The following is a 22,687-nucleotide window of genomic DNA, read 5'->3' on the forward strand; positions in this document are numbered from 1 at the left end:
TCTCACCGCAACGAAAACAGCCTTTGTTTCAGTGACTGCCACCCCTACTCGCGTGTCATATCAGTGACACACTGACCCCTATTGCGCGATAACACGAAACTAGCTGCCCTTTTTTTGCACTTTTTCGATGTCCTCCATCAATCCTACTTGGTAAGGATCCCATAGCACGCAGCAATATTCCAGCAGAGGATGGACAAGTGTAATGTTGGCTGTCTCTTTAGTGGGTTTGTCGCATCTTCTCAGTGTTCTGCCAACAAAGTGCAGTCTTTGTTTCGCCTTCCCCACGATATTATCTATGTGGTCTTTCCAGTTTAAGTTGATCGTAATCGCAATTCTTAGGTATTTAGTCGAATTGACAGCTCTTAGGTTTGTGCGATTCATCGTATATCCAAAATTTATCGGATTTATTTTAGTACCCATGCGGATGACCTCGCACTTTTCTTTGTTTAGTACCAATTGCCACTTTTCGCACCATACAGAAATTCTCTCTCGATCATTTTGTAATTGTAATTGATAGTCTGGTGATTTTACTGGACGGTCAAGTACAGCGTCATCTGCAAACAATCTAAGGGGGCTGCTCAGATTATCACCTATATCATTTATGTAAATCAGGAACAGCAGAAGGCCTATGACTCTATCTTGCGGAACGTCAGATATCACTTCTCTTCTACTCGATGATTTACCTTCCATCACTACGAACTGTGACCTCTCAGAGATGAAATCACGAATCCAGTCACACAACTGAGACGATACTCCATATGCACGCAATCTGATTAATAGTCGCTTGGGGGGAACGGTATTGAAAGCCTTCTGGAAATCTAGGAATGTGGAATCGATATGAGATCCTTTGTCGACAACACTCATTACTTCATGGAAATAAAGAGCTAGCTGTGTTGCACAAGAACGATATTTTCTGAATCCGTGTTGGTTATGTATCAATAAGTAATTTTCTCCAAGGTGATTCATAATGTTCGAGTACAGTATATACTCCAAAATCCTACTGCAAATTCACATCAGTGATATGGGTCTGTACTTCAATGGGTTACTCCTATTTCCTTTCTTCAATATCGGTGGCTATATTCCTGCAAAGTTTTTCTGAAATATCGCAGAAGGAACATCTAGCTTCTCATAACCCTATTACACGACCTCATTCAAACTTAGTGAGGTGCTGATAATGGGATAGGGATTCCTGGTTAACATCAAATCCCCACGTCCAATCTCAAAGGTACTTAACGCTCTCGACTGCTACAGTGTGTATTGAAACAAAATTCATTTGCATCCTCATAGAGACACTACCAGCGCCACTCTTACATGACTCAAGAAATCTGAACAGATATCACCTTTCAGATGTGAAAACACGCTTACCAACTTTCGTTTATGTCGCACAATGTGTTCTTCGTTTTCCGACTTTTTTCCGGCAGTGTATAACATCATTACCGTGTTATACGTCTGTAACACCACCAGGCAAGATTCATAGTTTCGGTGGACATTGGTCATAAAGCTGCGACACATCTATGTATTCGCTAGACATACAAGACAGGCGAAATATCGTGAGACTTCAAGACGAATATGATCATTCCAATCCGAAGGAAGGCAGGAGTTGAAAAATATTAATATTACCGTATGATCAGTTTAATAAGTTATGCCTGCAAATTAGTGACACGAATTATTTACACAAGAACGGAGAAACTTGTAGAAGGCGACCTCACGGTAGATCCTTTGGGGTAACTGGGTAATGCTGAAACACGAAAATTATTACTGACCCTACGGCTTATCTCAGAAGAAAGAGTGAAGGAAGGCAAACCCATGTTTATAACGTTTGTAGATTAAGATAAAGCTCCTCACAATGTCGACTAGAATACATTGAAGTAGCGTGCTTAAAATACAGGGTGCTGGAGGTTAACTACAAACCACACTTCCTTTATAAGAGTCTGAGGACGCTAACAGGACAAGCAGGTGTTGAGAAAGTACTGCAGCAGGAGTGTAGCCAGTCCCAGATGGTATTCAGTTCTTAATTGCACAAGCAATAACGGAAAACAGAGAAAAATTTGGAGCAAGAATTAAAGTTTATGGAGAAGAAAAAATGGTTCAAATGGCTCTGAGCACTATGGGACTTAACTTCTGAGGTCATCAGTCCCCTAGAACTAAGAACTACTTAAACCTAACTAACCTAAGGACATCACACAAATCCATGCCCAAGGCAGGATTCGAACCTACACCGTAGCGGTCGCGCGATTCCAGACTGTAGCGTCTAGAACCGCTCGGCCACCTCGGCGGGCCATGGAGAAGATACAGTAACTTTGAGGTTTGCCGATGGCATTTTAATCCTGGAAGAGACAGCGACGGAGTTGGAAGAGCGGGGGAACGCAGTGGACAGGGTTTTGAAAGGAGGCTGTAAGTCGAACGTCACCAAAATAAAAGCGAGGGCAATGGGATATAGCCGAATTAAATCAGGTGATCTGAGAGAATTAGATCAGGAAATGAGATACTAAAAATAGTACACGAGTTCTGATATTTGCACAGAAAAATAACTGACGGTGCCCGAAGTAGAAAGGGTCTAATTTGAGAATGGCAATTGCAAGAAAAGCGTATTTGAAAAACAGAAATTGGTTAACTCTGAAAAAAATTTAAACGCTGCAAATTGTTTTTTGAAGATGCTTGTCTGTTGTGTAGCTTTGTAGTGAAGCGACGCATGAATGATAAACAGTTCGGAATTTGAGACGTGATGCCACAGGAGAATTCTTAAAGTTGGATGGGTAGATTGGATAACAAATGAAGAGCTGTTAAATGGAAATGGGGAGAGAAGAAATTTATGAAACTTCCTGATTAAAAGAAGGGTTCAGTTGATTGGGCACATCCTGACCTTCGAAAATAGTTTTTTAGTGGGGGTTAAAGATTAAGGATTAAGTGTAGCACATTACAATTGTAGAGAGAAAGAGACCAAAACTTAACTATGGAAAGGAGGTTCAGATGGATGTTCCTTGCAATAATTACACAGATGAATAGACTTGCGTGGAGAGTTGAATCAAATAATTCTTCGGACTGAAATTTCCAAGAATAACATGGTATTCCACCCGTAGCACGTTCACGAACAACCGGGCAAGATACGAGAATAAATTTCCATAAAACTAGATTCCTGACATACGAGTTACATGACACGGAACTGTGGGTACCAAGAAAAGAACATTAAATTAAATACAGAATGCCACAATGCAATTTCTAAGATCACATGGTTACTCAAGTACAGAATACGCCAGGAACCGGATGTGGAAGCAGTCCACAAGAAAATAAATAGGTATTCAAGCAACACATATAAAGATATGACCAGAAATTAGCTGTAGTTTATTTGGTTATGAGGACATATGGGATAGACATAGGAAGAAATAAGAGGAGAATGCAAAAATTATTTGAAAACAGACTAGAAGCTTTACTTAAAAAGTGAAGACATTGTTTTGTATCACTAGGTTCACGAAAGGACGTGAAGAGTAAGAGAGCTTCACTTCTGTGCATTACCGTACATCTTATACTGAACAGTCCCTTTCTTGTATGCTTGGATATAGATACAGAATGATCACAAGGCTTTTGAGAGGCCGGACTTTAGGTGAGTGACCTTGCACACAAAATTGACCTGGCAGTTTGCTTCGCTTTTCTTGTGGTTAGTCTCTAAATGAAGGTTACTTGGAAGTTCAATGCACTTTCCTAATTTTCGGGCGGTCACAGCAAATGAGTTTTCTGAGCGTGATTAATTCTCTGGCAGAAACGAGGCTTGAACATTAGCAGCCGAATTCGTCTTTGATGCCAGAATATCACTATTAGAGGGAGTCTTCAATATATTGAAATTTAATGGAAGCTGGTAAATTAGCAACGTCCAATTTGCAATGAAAGTAATGTAATCTGAGCGAAAGAACTCTTCATTGACGCACTGCAGTATGTATCATTTGCCAACGCGTGGTGCAGGTATCTGAAATGAGGATCTTAATAACTCGTGGTAGCACTGTTATTCATTATGTAAGCTTAATATTATTATTTGTAACAACCGTAACTGTACTGCCTGTACTGCTAGTGATACAGCACATATTGTGGAGTAATTAACTTCGTGAGAAAGACCTAAAATTAAGTTTTAACATTTCCGATCTCCTAGTATATCATTACGCAGTAAGGCAGGCATTGATGTTCGTAAATGTGAATTGTAGATTATGTTAGAATGAGATGGAATTAGGTCTTTCAAGATATTTTTAGTAATAGTTTATTCCGTGTCAGTATCGACACACTAGTAATTTCTCGCAACCTCACTACATTTCGAGAAATATTGAGTGTTTATAAATCAGGTATACAAAAGTAACCAATAATTGTGAAAAGGCTAAATAACTTACAGAAGTGTTCGATACGTCACTCACTGCAATATATCTTCAGGTTTCATTCCAGCCTAATACTGTTAATTCCCGATGTTCACGCTAGGCGGCATACGCGAATGAGTTATTTTAACAACATTTTGGAGTCGCATAACGGTGCAGAGCGCGGGCAGTGTTGTTTATGGTTTCATGAATCCGATTCGTTCAAATCGCTCTGAGCACTGTGGGACTTAACATCTGTGGTCATCAGTCGCCAAAACTTAGAACTACTTAAACCTAACTAACCTCAGGACATCACACACATCTATGCCCGAGGCAGCATTCGAACTTGCGACCGTAGCGGTCGCGTGGTTCCAGACTAAAGCACCTAGAACCGCTCGGCCACTTCGGCCGGCTTCATGAATCTGAATCCATTACTTCAGTTCGGAGACAATTCAGGACTAAGTATCGCAAGCCAGCACTTCAAAGACAAACTGATATTAACAGGTACAATCGTCTAACCGTAACTCGCTGTGTAACAGCAGGACTCCATGTACGTGTCGGTCAGCAGTCTCCGACACATCAGTTGAACAAGTTCGACAGTTGTTACATTCCTAGTCTAAGTAAATCAACAAGATGTGCCAGCTTAGAATTGAATATGCCTTGTTTTACAGTGTGGAAGGTACTGTGGAAACACATGTCATTCAAAGCCTAGAAATTGGAATTGTTGCAAGCATTAAAAGAAAGTAGTAAAGTAAAACAAGCTTAGTTTTGTGTAGAAATATTCAACAAAATGCTGACTGAAGACGATTTTCTTTATCGTCTTGAATCTGAAGCTCTTCCGTGTGAGTTTGCTTGCAAATAGAGCTGTTTTTGCAGAGGTCCTGTCTTGAAATAAAGACTATTTTTATTTCTCAGACACGTTTCGCTAAAGTTTCAGCATCATCAGTGTTTTTTACTGTCTTTTATAAAACAGGAAAAATGCTCTTTTTGAAGACAGTATTTACATAGTTGAAAACCAGAAAAATTTTTGTATTTATACATTCTTACTATATGTTGTGCATTTCCTGCATTTTATGTTGTTTAACACAGTTCTTTTGTTTCGTAGGTTGTGTGTCATCTGCAACCATATAGAATTTAAATTAGAACATTTATTTACTTCGAAAATTAGCACTGCACATTTTATGATTATGTCTACGATTAATTAATGCTATGCAGAAGATTGTGTGTGGTTGCAAGACTACACTGGTCTTGCGGTATGTTTTGGAACGCGGTAGGCGACTCTTACGTACCATCCTGACACCGGCCATTCCACCTGGGGAACCTTCCACTTGACTGCTACCTGTTCCACGCGTCTGCAAAGTTTATTTCACCCTTTAACTGTATTTGTTGTTGATAGTCTACATTAGAGGTTATCGCAGTTATCAGAAAAAGTCTACATTAGAGGTTATCGCAGTTATCAGAATTTAAATAACTCTAATTCTGAAATATTGTTAATGAAATGGAGCTCCTGTCATTATTTTTGTCAATTATTGATGTGTAATTAATATACAACATGAGATTGATTTTTATAAAACCTATGGCACAAGTTTATTGATTATTAATTGGATAAAAATGCATGGCAGCACAAATATGCAACGAATAGTTAACAGCCCTTTGTGCCGGCTTGTTGGCAAAGACTACGGTTTGTTTGACCGAATTATTTACTATGGCTGTAAAAATGGATAATGCAATCTGAAAGTATCTAACAATGAGTAGAACTTGATGGATTTATTCTATACTTATTCTATACAGAAGTTATACTACGTTACTGCAGCTGAGAACAAGTGGCGAGATTGTTATCTTATTTGTCCTAATAATCCTGAGTAGGAATACAGTACCCCTTTCTTCGATGTCCAGTCCCGTCTCAGGTGACGGTCGTGGTTGCAGCGTCTGCAAGGCAGCGACGTGCAGCACCTGTAATTCCTTATTGCAGGCAAGAAATATGCAAAGTCGCGGCTTGGAATCTGTTAAATGGATTGCAGTTACTCCCTAACGGACCCCTGAAACCTTGGATGATTCGAGCGTGTGACTCTCCCGTATGCCGTTCGTATCATGGACCAATTAGAGTCTCTTGTATGGCAGTGCGTACAAGGAGGTGAAACGTTAGAACACCAGATCTGTTACGAATAAGACAGCCCTCGGCACAAGTTGTCCGAGATAACTGTGGTCAACGCTGTCGGTACGGCTTAGTCCTCACCACAGGCTCCCCAGTCAAGACCAACACTAGTGAAAAGTCACACCCAAGGCAAGTGTCTTAGTGCAACCCACTCCTCACAAACGTCAATACCAGAATACTATCCTGGCTGGAATCTGAATCAGATGACCCACTCCAGGCCAGAGTCTGAATCGGAAGACCTAGTTTCTCCTCCCGTCAGTTCCCATAAAGCCTCAGTAAACTCCATAAAAGCACTCCCACAACTGCCCCCATAAGGGTTTCGTGCCAATCACTAGGTTCCACGAGCTCCTTAACTCGCCTGCCCTACTCATTGGCCAATCCCAGTCAAATTTGACAATATTTTTCTCTTCTCAGGAGAAGTGGATAATTGCTGACTCGCAATTGCCCACAGAGAGAAGAGGGAGTGTTGTGCTCCCGACCTTTTATTTCCGCAGCCACTTTAGGCAGCATGTTATTCTGAGTTTCCGTTTGGATTTAATATGAATAACACATTTATCAAGGAGATCATTATATCGACGGCCTCCACCTTACAGCATGTACAACCAGGGCCCCTGGTTAAATTAAGAGAAGTCTTTTGTGTCCCAACATAGATAATTTCAGAGCCGACATAAATGTTGCGTTTGCAGCGGTGTATTTTTTTACTCACTCAATCCATATCTTAGGTCAGAGACAATGTCTTGTATCATACTGCAATTCTATGGCTTTTGCAGCGTTCTGTTGCACCTGGTCCTTCATGCCATCTGTAGAGGTATGTGTCCTCCTCGGAAATTCCTCTGGGCCTTTTTGTGGAGTCAGCTCGTCCGCAGGTACATCAAACACGCATTGTGATGTGAGAGACCAGTCCCCAGTCCAGCAGTACCATTTACAACATCTTAATGGGTGGATGCTGTTGGCTGTCATTTACTTAGTTCCCGGCCCTGCTGCCAAGGAAGTGGCGGGCCACTCTTGTCCACAGAGCTGCCCTCGTTCACAGCCACCCAGGGCCATCAGCTCTGTGGTAGCCGCAGCGCATGGCGTAGCATCCCCTGCGTTTCCACTGACACTAGGCTGCTAAGGCGACAGGCAGACCTCCAGCTGTCCCAGCACTCTTTCAGAGCTGATGACTGGTCCCCAAGTCGATAGGTTACTGGCCCATGCCACAGTCTGACGAACTCCTTCTTGTCGTTGTCGCTGGCCCCAGGATGTTGCTTCATGAAGCCACACAGTATGAACTGCCCTTGGGCAGTGCATAATATACCGTGGAAAAGGGACAGAAATATTCTCACCGGCCTTAGTGATATTATGGAAGATTCTACTAAGAGAACTGTACAGCTGAATTTGACATTCATAATGCAGTCGTTTCTTGGCTAACATTCTTATACTCATTGGATCATGTTAATTAACAGCAACAGTGCGAACCGAAGACAATGGTTATTTGTCACGAAGGTAAATGCAGGTTGGATCCTGGGCTCAGTTCATTCAACGTGTAGAAGCTATCATGCCATAGAGAGGTGTCAGTTAATATGAAGAACTGTCACTTATGACAAATGTACCATCCTGACATTGATTTTCAAACAGCCAGTGAACTCATTGATACGATGACTAACAACCACGTTACTCAAGGAGTCATACCGTAAGGTTGTAAAGACTCTTACAAATACATCAACTTAAAAAATTTGGCAAACAAATAATGTAGACCACGCTACACAATATCGCCTAAAATTTGCTGGTACCCTGAAGCTCTATGTACAGATTGATTCTAACCTAACTGAACTACAATGAACACCTACTCCATGGATTGTTTCACATTACAGACATGGTGATAATCCGGACATTTCCTTGACTTCTATGTTTCGAGTTCCAGTGTGTTCATGTCAGTGATCCTGCCGGTTCGGACAGGTCCACGGTAGACAGGGTAGAATATGTGGCACAACTGTTTCTGCTTGTTAGGCAGACAGAAACTTTTAACCAATACCTTTGGTATATGCGGAATTCTCTCACGCGTGCCTTTCTATACCAGATCTCTTTCCATTTCACTACCACCTCTCGCAGCCTCCCGAGTGCCAGGTCGAAAATTTGCTTGTATGGCACTCAGGTTCTCGTGGGGAAATCTACGACTTTACAGGCTAGATGTCTGGGCTGCCTGTTCTTGAGAACAGTCAGTGGTGCTATCTCAGTGACACCATGTGGCAACTCGTTCATCACGACCTGGAACTCGCATAGGAAAACATACCAGTTGGCGTGTCGTTTCGTGCAATATATATGGAAAAGGGTTCCCAGGCTGTTCATTACCCTTTCTGCCAGAGGCGATTGGGGGTGTCGTGTGGATGCGTGTATTGGTTTACTCGTGTGTTTCCTTAAAATAGCTTTCCATTTCTCTGACCGGCCCTGGGGTCCATTCGTAGAGATAATCCTATCTACATGGACTACTTGGGTGAGTAAATCTTTGCAGAAGGCTCTGCATAATGTCCGTGATGTTGTCTTTTTCAGTGGGTTAAAGCGTCATAGTTGGATGTCAGTTCCACTACTACCAGGATGTAACTATATCCTCTAACGGTGCGCACAAGAGGGCCCATTAAATCGGTTGCAACGAGGTGTTTTAGTTTAGACTGAATTGTGGGATGCAGAGTCGCCTACATTGTCACCATCGTATTTTTTATTTGATGACAAATACTTTGATCAAACTGACGGTGTGGCTATAGGAAGCCCATTATGCCCCACAGTGGCCAAATTGTTATTGGTAGATTTTGAGAACATGGCACTGAAGACGGCATTCTTAAAACCAACTTGTTTCTAGAGATATGTCGACGATACCTTTATGGTTTGGCCACATGGGAGGGATGCTCTGGATCGTTTCCTAGATCATTTTAATTGTCTGCATCCCAATATTAAGATCACGATGGTAGTTGAAAAGATGGAAAACTTCCCTTTTTAGGTGTCTTGGGCTACAGGATGGATCATGGAACATTAGGACATTGCGTAAACCCACTCATAGGGACCGATATCTCCATACATCAACTTGTCATGCATCGTACCAACGCCACGCGGACCGGCGTACATTGGTAAAAAGAACTTACACCGTCTCGGATGGAGATAGTTTGACACAAGAACTGGATCATCTGCAAGCTGTGTTCAAGCAGAATGGTTATACTAACAATGAGATCTGTCGTGCTCTGCAGGTAGGACCTTCGCGGGAACCAATAAAAGATACAAGCAAATCGGTGGCATTCCTACCTTTTGCGGGGAGCATATATTCAAAAATAGGAAGAATTTTAAAGAAATTTGATATTAAAAGTGTATTCTGTCCGCCAGCTAAGACCAGAACTCTGCTGGGCTCAGTAAAGGATGATTTGGGTTTGACAAAATCCGGCGTCTACAAGTTGCCCTGTCATTGCGGAAAAGTCTGTACTAGACAAACGATTCACACGGTCCAGGATCGTTGCGTGGAGCATCATTGCCACGCGCGTTTGTTTCAGCCAGAAAAATCTGCATAGGTGGAACATTGTCTTACTGAAGGACACAAAAAGGTTGTACGATGAGAGACAACTGGTTGCCCCTGCGTCTTAGTACTGGGACCGTGTAGTGGAAGAAGCCACAGGAATCGGGCTGTCTGACAATATTATAAACAGATTTAAGGGGTATCCTTTAAGTAAGAGTTGGAACCCTGTTCTGTTAGACATTGCCCGCATCTCGTGGTCGTGCGGTAGCGTTCTCGCTTCCCACGCCCAGGTTCGATTCCCGGCGGGGTCAGGGATTTTCTCTGCCTCGTGATGGCTGGGTGTTGTGTGCTGTCCTTAGGTTAGTTAGGTTTAAGTAGTTCTAGGTTCTAGGGGACTGATGACCATAGGTGTTAAGTCCCATAGTGCTCAGAGCCATTTGAACCATTTTTTGTTAGACATTAAGAAACAACGGTCCTTGCTTCGATCATCAAAAAGTGTCGATAGTGTTTGATGTCGATTTATCATTTCCGCGAGCTTCCATCACCGGTGCGCTGTTGCGCCTGTCGGTAAAGGGCAGTTATGACCGCGCACGCGCGGTGGACTCACTGTCGGTGTATAAAGGAGCCACAGCGGTTTGTTTGATTTCAGTTCCGGTGAGTTAATGCGACGGCCTACTCACCTGAAGATCGCTGCCAGGTGGACGGCCAAAATATCGTGTCCACATGAGATGTTCCGGCTGGAGATCCGACATGAATACAACCATTTAAAAGTGTCGTCCGGAAAAGATTACGGAGCCATATTATGAACTTGTCTCGGTAGGAATGTTCTTACTTGTATTGGACGTGATGGAACAATCTCCTGGTTACCAAGATCACGTGATTTAACCGCAATGGAGTTCTGTGTATGGGATTACATCAAACAGAGAGTGTTTGTTAGTTAGCTTCCGAGAAACGTCGAAGAAATGCGAGCAACGTATTACACAAGCAGTTGATACCATACATCAAGACCTGCGTCATAGGTTTTGGCAAGAAACTGATTACAGGTCTGACATTTGTCGAGTTATAAAACGTAGCCACACTGAACATTTGTAAATAAAACTTGAAGCTATGCTGCATTCAGTGCGGTAGCAAATATTTCTGTAAGTTATTTATCTCCTTCACAATTAATGATTATCTCTGAATAACTAATTTATAAACACCTAGTATTTTTTCATTACACTCCGTAGTCAGTCCCGATAACTGATTGGTCAGCGTGTCGGATTGCCGTCCTACGGGCCAAAGTTCGATTCCCGGCTGCGCCGGAGATTTTCTCCGCTCAGGGAATGGGTGTTGTGCTGTCTTCATCATCATTTCATCCCCATCCGGCGCGCAGGTCGCCCAATGTGGCGTCGAATGTAATCAGACCTGCACAAAGGCAGCCGGACCAGCTCCGCAACGGCCTCCGGGCCAATGACGCCAAACGCTCATTTCCATTTCCATTACACCCAGTAGATCTTTTCGTGCTTCAAAGCCACATGCCACTTGTCTCTTGTCTGTGGTGTCTTGTAAAGGGCATTTTTTTGTATGGAAATCTGCTGTAAACCAATAAGGGTAGTCATCGATGAAAAGTATGGAAACTTACACGAATCCTGCCTTTCAAATAACTTAGGTTAACGAACTGATGCTGCGTGTTTCCTCATTCGCCACATGATCTCGGCGCTCTCTGCATGTCGCACTGGGCCCTCAGAAGCGCACTGCTAGCGCCAGTTTTCCCTTTCAGGATTTTACTATAAATGAAATTCCATAAAAGTTTATTGTAGGTCTGAATTTGAAAGTGAAAGCTCAGTCACTGTGCCGCCTATAAAGTTCAATAACATGTATTGCCACTGGGAACTTCTGGAACAACTGGCTATATAACACCCTCTTATCCTACCAAGTACGTAATCCAAGTGCAGAGGGCGACACAGCAAGATGACTTTTAGTGTCTGTAACTAGTATTCTCAAGACTCACCTGTTACAGCAACTTTATTTATTGTTCTTATTACTAATTTCTCATCACATAATTTCATTGCGTGTAAAACTGAACAACTGCTTGAGGACAAGAAACCTTTTCAGAATGAGATTTTCACTCTGCAGCGGAGTGTGCGCTGATATGAAACTTCTTGGCTATGAGGACGGGGGTGAGTCGTGCTTGGGTAGCTCAGTTGGTAGAGCACTCGCTCGCGAAAGGCAAAGGTCCCGAGTTCGAGTCTCGGTCCGGCACACAGTTTTAATGTGCCATGAAGTTTCAAGAAACCTTTTGTATGAATATTCAGAGTCACGCTAGAGACAGTGATTGTAACGTTCAAAATCAGTGCGTATCAGGCCAAGACATCGAGACCATCAAGGCTCGTACAGTGACGCGAGCACGGAGCGACAGGTGCCAGCTGTAGGGAAGCCGTACCTAAGAATGCGCAGTTAAAGAACACGCGTAAACGACTGGGCTATTATCAGTAGGAAAACGAAATAATTTTAGGTTTATATTTATCAACAAAAAATCCACATGTTCAGAGAGGTAATACTTTTATTGAAACTTTCGAAAGCACGAAAAACAGGAAATGCGAGCTCTCCCGTTCATCTGCGTTTGAGAGTACGCGATACATGCCCAAAGAATACACATTCAGCAAGTGTCACAAATGTGCGCAATATCACGCTGAAATGAAGAGCACTGTTCCTGCCACTATTTCCCACATTTAATGCACTGGATGCAGTCCTCTGGAAACGCCTAAACCTATGTTCTCTACTCAAAGCTTTCTGTCTTCTCGTAAAAGCAGATTCCTTCGATCCCAGAGCAGCGGCAACCTTTGTTTGAATTCTCCATTTCCAGTTCGTTGTCTGGCCTCCGTGAGCAGCTCTTCACTTTAGATGAACTTCCTGTCCGATTTTTGTACTTAATTTGAAGTCATTCAGAAACAAAACCTATCCTTCGGACTCCACAATGCACTCAAGAGGTACAGATTTGCAGTTGTGCCTTTAAGAGAGACCGTGCAAGGTGGTGCATTAGTTAGCAAATCGGGCTCGCATTCGGGAGGACGACGGTTCAAATCCGAGCCTGGCCGTCCTGATTTAGGTTTTCTGTGATTTCCCAAAATCGCTTCAAACACCGGGTGATCAAAAAGTCAGTATAAATTTGAAAACTGAATAAATCACGGAATAATGTAGATAGAGAGGTACAAATTGACACATACGCTTGGAATGACATGGGGTTTTATTAGAACAATAAAAAAGTTAAGAAAATCTCCGACAGATGGCGCTTCATCTGATCAGAATAGCAATAATTAGCATAACAAAGTAAGACAAACCAAAGATGATGTTGTTTTCAGGAAATTGCTCAATATGTGCACCATCATTCCTCAACAATAGCTGTAGTCGAGGAATAGTGTTGCGAACAGCACTGTAAAGCATGTCCGGAGTTACGGTGAGGCATTGGCGTCGGATGTTGTCTTTCAGCATCCCTAGAGATGTCGGTGGATCACGATACAATTCGCCGGCCGATGTGGGCGAGCGGTTCTAGGCACTTCAGTCTGGAACCGTGCGACCGCTACGGCCGCAAGTTCGAATGGTGCCTCGGGCGTGGATGCGTGTGATGTCCTTAGGTTAGTTAGGTTTAAGTAGTTCTAAGTTCTAGGCAACTGATGACCTCAGATGTTAAGTCCCATAGTGCTCAGAGCCATTTTTCTGAACGATACACTTGCGACTTCAGGTAACCCCAAAGCCAATAATCGCACGGACTGGGGTCTGGGGACCTGTGAGGCCAAGCATGACGAAAGTGGCGGCTGATCACACGATCATCACCAAACGACGCGCGCAAGAGATCTTTCACGCGTTCAGCAATATGAGGTGTTTTTTTTTTTTTTTTTTTGTTTTGTTCCTATAAATCCCCATGTCATTCAAAGCATGTGTGTCAATTTCTACCTCTCTATCTACATTATTCTGTGGTTCAGTTTTCAAATTTATACTGACTTTTTGATCACCCGGTATATACCGGGATGGTTCCTTTGAAATGGCACGCCCGACATCGTTCGCTATCGTTCTCTAATCCGATGAAACCGATGACCTCGCTGTTTTGTCCCCTCCCTCAAATCAACCAAGCAACTCTAAAGAGAACGCACACACTCTTTGGGATGTTAAATGCGCGCTCTTTCGTAAAAAAAAACAATGGTTCTAAGCGAAGCCAATACATGGCAGCACATGTCATATTTGCAAGACATGGGGCTACAGTATAGTAGATTGCAAGCCAGCCATTAAAAATGCAATAGAAATGCATTAAAAAATCTGAAAAGTCATTTCTACCTGGTGTACTTCGGAAAGATAGGATTTCTTCACAAAACTTCTACGAACTTTTTCTGACACCACTCTGAACACAAGTACATCAGTGGCGAGATGACCAGTTTAGTCAACTGTCACGAATACAAGCTGCACTCTCTTTGGGACTGCGCACTCTTTGGTACGTTTACCCTATACGCCAGCATTGTTGAGACACAAGCAGTTAACTTCCTACATTGTTGACCGACTCGAACATACTCCTCTTCTAGTTTCAGGAAATCGTCCGTGACAATCACCACGTGTAATCGCTGCCGCAGTGTTTGTACAAGAAGTTTCATAAGTTCCGTTATACGTTAACACACCTGTTTCCTGTATGACCCAAGACACTGTGCTTCAGCTTTTCAAGTAATGGCTGATTACAGGGGGATTCCCCCTGTGACGCTTCTGAAGATGGGCCGCTCTGTCCAATATCTCCTCACTACCTGTCGGTGATGAAGGCTATCCAGTCAGACGAACAATCGCTTATTATCCCTGTATTTCCCATGAGACTTTCGTCGTAGTTCATAATTTTATGTTAAAGTAATTGGCTGGAGTTCAGTTTATGAGATAGGCTTGTTCATTTAAATGGCGAAAGTGTAACGTTGCTACCTAATCTTTTAGCAAAATTACAAAGCCTTTTAGCTACGGTCATAATAAGAGGTGAGACTGTCAGTGTGAAGTATTGCATCAGCGGCGACAGGATGGTAATTGCAATGCGGTGACATGTGGGACAGAATGACAAACACACATGCAGAAAACTTCTCTGCACAGTGGTAATGAGAATATCAGGTGGGACAACGTCACAACAAGAGGGAAAGTCTCTTTCTATGGGCAACGTGATTTGGCGGCAGGTTTTAATGAAACAAATGCGCCTCAGAGCGATATAAAAATGTCTGTGCCGGCCATTGTGGCCAAGAGGTTCTAGGCGCTTCAGTCTGGAGCCGCGCTACCGCTACGGTTGCAGGTTCGAATCCTGCCTCGGGCATGGATGTGATGTGTGTGATGTCCTTCGGTTAGTTAGGTTGAAATAGTTCTAAGTTCTAGGGACTGATGACCTCAGGTGTTAACTCCCATAGTGCTCATAGCCACTTGAACCATAAAAATGTCTGAATTTTAAGACAGAATCATTCTCATTGCCAGAGTCCAGCAGCACCACCAAGACACGAGAACCTGGCAGCCCCGGCGACATGACCGGGCGTCACCAAAAGCAACCATGTGTTTCAGATGGGGCTGGCCTGTCCCCACCACTACTTAGTGGCCATTGGGACCTCGTCACACAGCATTACCTATCTACCGTCCGCACTTGTGGCAGCCAGCTTGAGTCTCCCCCCCCCCCACCCCCCGCGAACCGAATCCCCATTAGTATTTAGCATCAGCCGCCGTCTGGGTACTGCCAAAGATCATCGGGTCGAATCCTGCGTATAGATATCTCCACACGGTGCCAAAATGGTTGCATGTGGAGGCGACGACGCAATAGAGCGCTGACGACGTCACTATTGTGGTCTACCGAGGCCAATGGCCACCCACGGCCCTCAGTCAGCACTGCGGGGCGCCTACGCAGCATCCTCCCACCAGGGCAGAAGATGCCGTGTACACGTCAGTGCCGGTCAGGGTCAATAGAGAAAAGTGTGTTCTGCCTCCTTGAATCACGAGAAGAAAACAAGTAATTTTATAGGAAGAATATATTTCAATTTTTATTATACTCTGAAGCCGAGAGATGAGTTTATGCAATTTACAACAAATGGTTTATGCACTATTTGGGCATGTAAAGACAATTTCAAGAGAGAAGAATTTGGCGTTATATTTTTCAACGGTATATCGAAGTTCTGTACCGATCAGCACCGCTATTGGCAACAGAATCAACCTTTATCACAGACATAATACCCGCTCTACATAACCTACTGTCTTTCCCTTCTCATCCTATTCAAAGCCGAACTTACAATCTAAATATGCTAATTAATATTGTTAGTCAATGAACAGTTTTGGTCACAGCAGACAGCATAAAACCAGGGTCCAAGATAATCGGTCATGAAACAATCACCGTTTTTCAACAAGTTCATTATTGCAGTGCCTCCAAGCGGTTGGCATGTGTGAAAACACTGGGAAACAATTTTGTACTGTGTGTGTAGAATGCAGAAGCGCATTTAAAATGCAAATGAGGTAATATTTCGGAGGTTATTGCGGCACTATGAATATGGAAATGTGCTTTATAATGTGCGATGAAATAATTCTTTTCTGTTTAAGGCGGTGAGACATAGATAACAGAAAGAAATGGAAACACACACTCTTCCTTCAGAGCCAATATTATAACAGTCTGTACTGACAGATTTGTATAAGAAGCCAAAACCAGGAAAAGTGTAAGACAGGTTTATTGTAATCACCGATCATTATTTGTTCACTGGAAACGAAGTGAGAGGATCAAAGGAGTTTTAGTCAAAGATAGAACATTATCAGGATTCGGTTCAGCGAGGGCGCAGCCCAGGTAGCTGATGCTGAACATGAATTCTGCTTATGTGTTAAATGGAATGGAACACTTGACTACCTAGATAGATAAAACATAGCAGGTAAACGCAAGGCATAGAAGAAAGGACGAGGCCAAAAGATCATTTACAAGAATAAAAGTTGGATAACGCTAAAGAATGTAAAAAATCATGCCCAGTTCTGAGTATATAAAAATGAATTTGAAATTTAAAAAAAGTTCGTGAAACGAACTGAAGTCGGCTTACATCACCATGAAATATTTGGCAAGTTCTCAGATATACTCCTAATCAGTTCCTTTCGAACCGAAAACACATCAGGTGACAATGCATTTCTCGTGTTAAGGGATTTTCGATGAAATGATTACGAACCAGCGACTGTAAGCAGTAAATATTATAATTCAAAAATGGTTCAAATGGCTCTGAGCACTATGGAACTTAACTTGTTAGGTCATCAGTCCCCTAGAACGTAGAACTACTTAAACCTAACTAACCTAAGGACGTCACACACAACCATACCCGAGGCAGGATTCGATCCTGCGACCGTAGCGGTCGCGCGGTTCCAGACTGAAGACCCTAGAACCGCTCGGCCACTCTGGCCGGCCTATTATAATTGGCTAAGATTTAACTATTATACGTTAACATTAGCAAGATGTGGATTAATAGTTTAATTACCTTTTACTATTATCATTGGAAAAATCACTTCGATTGTGGGCTTCAAGTCTTGTTGCATTATATACTAATTCCTGAAAGTACTCGGTATGCAGAACAAACTGGCTATGTTTTCAGCACAAATGAAGATGAAGTGGAGGCATTTCTTGATATGTACCTGGTAAAGGGCCACCATTTAGAGTCTACTGGACAGCTGACCCTGAGTTAAGGGTTCCTTGTATAGCTCAGATTATTACATTACACCGATCTGAAGACATTCGAAAATACTTACACTTATCCAACATTGCAGACCAACCGATATAAAAAGATCGTGCGTACAAAGTGAGACCGTTAATTGAGCATTTGAAGAAAACCTTCCAGGAATCGTTTAGATCAACTAGTGCTCGATCTGTAGATGAGCTTATGATCAGGCTAAGAAATAATATTATGCGACAATAGATACAAAAATAAGCCTGTTAAATGGGGTTTCAAGATCTGGTGCAGTGGTGATTCAAAAACTGGTCACCTATTTCAGTTTGTTTATAGACTTGCAGAAGAAACTCGGGTCCTCAAGTAGGTCGTGGTGGGACAATAATTCTGCAACTGACGAAATCTATATTCGGATTAACGTTTTTAGCTGTTGAGCTTTGCAGTATTACCTTGCTTCAGAAAATATCAGGTGCTGTGGAGCAGTGTGCAACAACCGTAAAAACGTGCCAAAATCAGTCCCTCCAGACACGAAAATACAACCTTTGTAGCAGTGGGGTGACAATCCTCAAATGGATGGATAACAAGGCAGTTCATCTACTGCCTTACGTTATTTCCTCGGTACCATGTGCAGCTGTGAAGAGGTGTCAGCCTGGTTCATCTCAGAAGATCAGTGTTCAGTGTCCCGTTATGACAAGAAAGTACAAGTGGATGGGACCGATGAGTCTCATGAATCAGAAGAAAATGATTTATGAGATTGACAGAAAGGCAAATACACTGACGTTACTAAGAATGAGTTGTGCGACATAAACGAAAGTTGGTAGGTGTGTTTCTACATCTGAAAGGTGGAATAATTTCCCACCAGTCTCGTAAGAGTGGCTCTATAAGCGCTACTATGAAGATACATGTGGTGTACTGACGGTAGCAGAGCCAGGACAGGGAAGGTGTAGGCACATTTATCTGGTCCAAGCCTTGTTGACAAAAATTTACTATTTAACAATAATTGGTTATACATCCAAGTTAATACAATTAACAGTTTAAAGGAAATTTTAGCAAAAAAAAAATTTTTAGAACATTCTCTATAACAACATGCAGCCTCTCTCTGAAACATTACATGAAGGTACTGTTAGTAAAGAGTATATTATATAATACACACATATGGCAATATCAAGAAATAGATGGGTTTATCCCAAGCAATATTAGTAGAATTAAGAAATTTGCAATTTAAACGCACTAATTTTAACAAAGTCTAATGTAATAATAATTTGGACAGAACTTTCATAAAATGATCGATGATAGTGAATACCGTGCCGCCGGCCGCGGTGGTCTCGCGGTTAAGGCGCTCAGTCCGGAACCGCGCGACTGCTACGGTCGCAGGTTCGAATCCTGCCTCGGGCATGGATGTGTGTAATGTCCTTTGGTTAGTTAGGTTTAAGTAGTTCTAAGTTCTAGGGGACTGATGACCACAGAAGTTAAGTCCCATTGTGCTCAGAGCCATTTTGATACCGTGCCATATACTATGAAACAAATTAAGAATTATTCACGGTAGACACCTGACACGTGATAATATTCTCTATTTCAAATCACAAAATGTTGGCTACAAGAACCAAGCACATAATAAGGTAATTATCATTAAATATAATAAAAGTATGCCCGCATCTCGTGGTCGTGCGGTAGCCTTCTCGCTTCCCACGCCCGGGTTCCCGGGTTCGATTCCCGGCGGGGTCAGGGATTTTCTCTGCCTCGTGATGGCTGGGTGTTGTGTGATGTCCTTAGGTTAGTTAGGTTTAAGTAGTTCTAAGTTCTAGGGGACTGATGACCTAAGATGTTAAGTCCCATAGTGCTCAGAGCCATTTGAACCATAATAAAAGTATATGAAAATTTCGGCCTTAGCCAGGTGACGAGAACCGCACCACTGCAGTTTCCTGTTACACTCGAGTGCTAGGCCCAACAAACGACAGCTGGTCATGGAGAACCACGCTAAGCAAGCGAACATTCCGTCCTCGCCAGATGCTCGCAAACAGCCGTCTTATCGCAGTCCTTAAACGGCAGGCACCAGTTGACTCCCAGCCGCTTCCGTCCTGTCGCCATCCGACGACCAGCCGACCGATCGACCAACGGCCCCGGCGCCTACTTGCACCGTGCGGACCTGCCTGCTGCTGACTGCCAACTCGTCCAACCGCGGAGTGACGACGAACCCAACTCTGTGCACAACCAAACAGCGATTGCGACTTAGAGCCGACCGACTAACATTCGAGTGTCTGCCCTCTGACTGACTCTGTCGCCTCACTGCACCGACTCCCAGACTGATCGACTAACCGACTGACCAGACTCGCTGAGACTGACTGACTGGTCCTCTCCCCAAAACTGTCGCTTCGCGCACCAGCGCCCACAGCGCCCAGCGACCACGCCCCCTATCGCAGCGGCGAAAACAAGTGAATAATCTCGCGGGTAAATCAAATGAGCTGAGCCGTGACACGGCTCAATACAAACCAGGTTTGCTTTAACGGTCATGAGTGTTAGTTACCTTTGAGATTAGACACGCTGATTTGATGTTGGTCAAGAATTCCTTCAAAGTGACAAAGACGCTTTATCAGCACGTTACTGAGTGTGTATGAGGTCGTGTAAGAGGGCTAAGAGGAGCTGGAAATTGCATCTGTGGTACTGCGGGGAGAGTTCGAAGGAATGTGGTCATTGTACATGATTGTTGGCAGCGGTGGTCACTAGAAGGGTACGTTCGCAAGAAAACTGGGCCCCGGATAGGTACGTGGCACTACCGAGAGGCTAGTCCATCATGTTCGGCGTATGGCTGTCTCGCAGCATACTGCATCTGCATCAGCAATGTGAGTAGCAGTTGGAACCAAAATACATAACGAACTGTTACAAATCCGTTACTTCAGCAGCAGCTCCGAGCCAGATGCCATGTAGCGTGTATTCCAGTGACCCCAAAGCACCGCCATTTGCTACTTCATTAGTGTCGAACGATAGCTCACTGGAGGACAGGGTGGAGGTCTGTTGTGTTTTCAGTTGTGATTCTGCCTCGGTGCCAGTGATGGCCGCGTGTTGGTTACAAGGCAGCCAGTTGAGGGCTTTCAACCAATCTGTCTGCGTGGTTGACTCACTGGACCTACACTTTGAGTCATGGTCTGTGGTGCGATTTCGTATGAGATAAGGAGCACTCTCGAGGTTATCCCACACAGCCTGACTACAAATTTAGGCGTCGGTCTGGTGATTCGACCTATTGTCTTACCATTTATGAACAGCAGTCTAGGGTGTGTTTTGAAACAGGATAACGCTCGCCTGCAGCTCGATGTTGTAACCCAACGTCCTCTACAGTGTGTCGACATGTAGCCTTGGCCTGATCGATCACTAGATATGTCTACAATCCGGCACACATGGGGTATCATCGCACGGCAGCTCCAGCGTCATCCACAAACAGCATTAACAGGCCCTGTATTGACCGACCACGTGCAACAGGCATGGAACTCCATCCCGTAAACAGACATATGGCACCTGTACAATACAGTGCCTGCACGTTTGCATTATTGCATTCAACATTTTGGCGGTTACACACATCATTAAGGTATCAGCATTTCACATTTGGAATGGCTTATCTCGCGTTTGCATTAACCTGTGTTCTTGCATGAATCGCTTAAATATATTATCTAGACAAATATATTCCCGAAATTTGATTACCCTACATTAATTATTTTTTGTTGTTGCGACTTTTTCCATTAGTGTATTAAGAAATACCTGAAAATTTTCTTCGCTTGTCTTGACATTGACTTGAACAATGCGTTTGTAATATATTCCACACTGCCAGCAGGAGAGGGTTTAAAATCTACATTATCAACTCTACGGTTCGAAGCATAGATTAGAAGAAGTCTAATCGGAAATTATTCATGTCCACAAAGTAATTTATTGTCAACTGTAAAACCTTCAGAAACGTTACAAAGATGTTTTAATCCAAAGATCTCAGGGCCCCGAGGGATAAAATCGGGCGTGAGGGAATTTGCAAATTGTGCTTCGAAGCATGTTGAAAAATGGCACGATATCTGTGAGCAGTGTGGTGTTAATTTATGCTTTACTTCAAGCAGAAACTGTTCTCCGAAATTCCACATCAAATAGACAACAGATACACAGCCTTTGTAGTTCTTTGATTTATAACATGTAGTGTGTTCTATAACTGTCGTTTAAGGTAACTTGCCTGTGAAACCGCTTAAAAAATCGATTATTCGTGTTTTATTTTAAATCGATGTTTAGAGTACTGGACAAAATGGTGGTTACAGAACAGAGGTGGACTTCAGGAAGTTATTTGAAAATGAAGTTAATGGTCTCTCAGTGTTCGTCCACACTCATGTTTCCTCTGATTTCACACGTCAATGCGATTAATACACTCGTGTTCGTGGAACATATAATATACAACTATCTCTCAAGTAGGCAGCCCTGTTTCGAGATACGCATGGTGGTGTTCTTATGTTCCCTAGTATTTCTTTCGTTTTTGAGCGTTGCTTCCCTGAAAAACTTTGCTATAGCTTGAGTTGTCTCTCTTTTTTTCATTTTCGACAGCTATTATACCTGCAACTTGTTTTTATGTGGAGCAGTTGGCAAGAGAGAAGATCTCTAGTTGCCAGAAATACACTATGTGATCAAAAGTATTCGGACGCTCCCAAAAATATACGGTTCTCATATTAGGTGCATCGCGCTGCCACCTACTGCCAGGTATCCCATATCAGCGACCTCAGTAGTTATTAGACATCGCGAGAGAGCAGAATGGGGCACTCAGCGAAATTTACGGACTTCGAACGTGGTCAGATGACTGGGTGTTACTTGTGTCATACGTCTGTACGTGAGATTTCCACACTCCTAAACATCCCTAGGTACACTGTTTCCGATGTGATAGTTAAGAGGAAACGTGAAGGTACACGTACAGCACAAAAGCGTACAGTCCGACCTCGTCTGTTGATTGACAGAGACCGCCAACAGTTGAAGAGGGTCGTAATGTTTAATAGGCAGACATCTATCCAGACCATCACACAGGAATTACAAACTGCATCAGGAT

The sequence above is a fragment of the Schistocerca piceifrons genome, chromosome 3 (assembly GCF_021461385.2).
Source record: "Schistocerca piceifrons isolate TAMUIC-IGC-003096 chromosome 3, iqSchPice1.1, whole genome shotgun sequence".
NCBI classification, from domain to species: Eukaryota; Metazoa; Arthropoda; class Insecta; order Orthoptera; family Acrididae; genus Schistocerca; species Schistocerca piceifrons.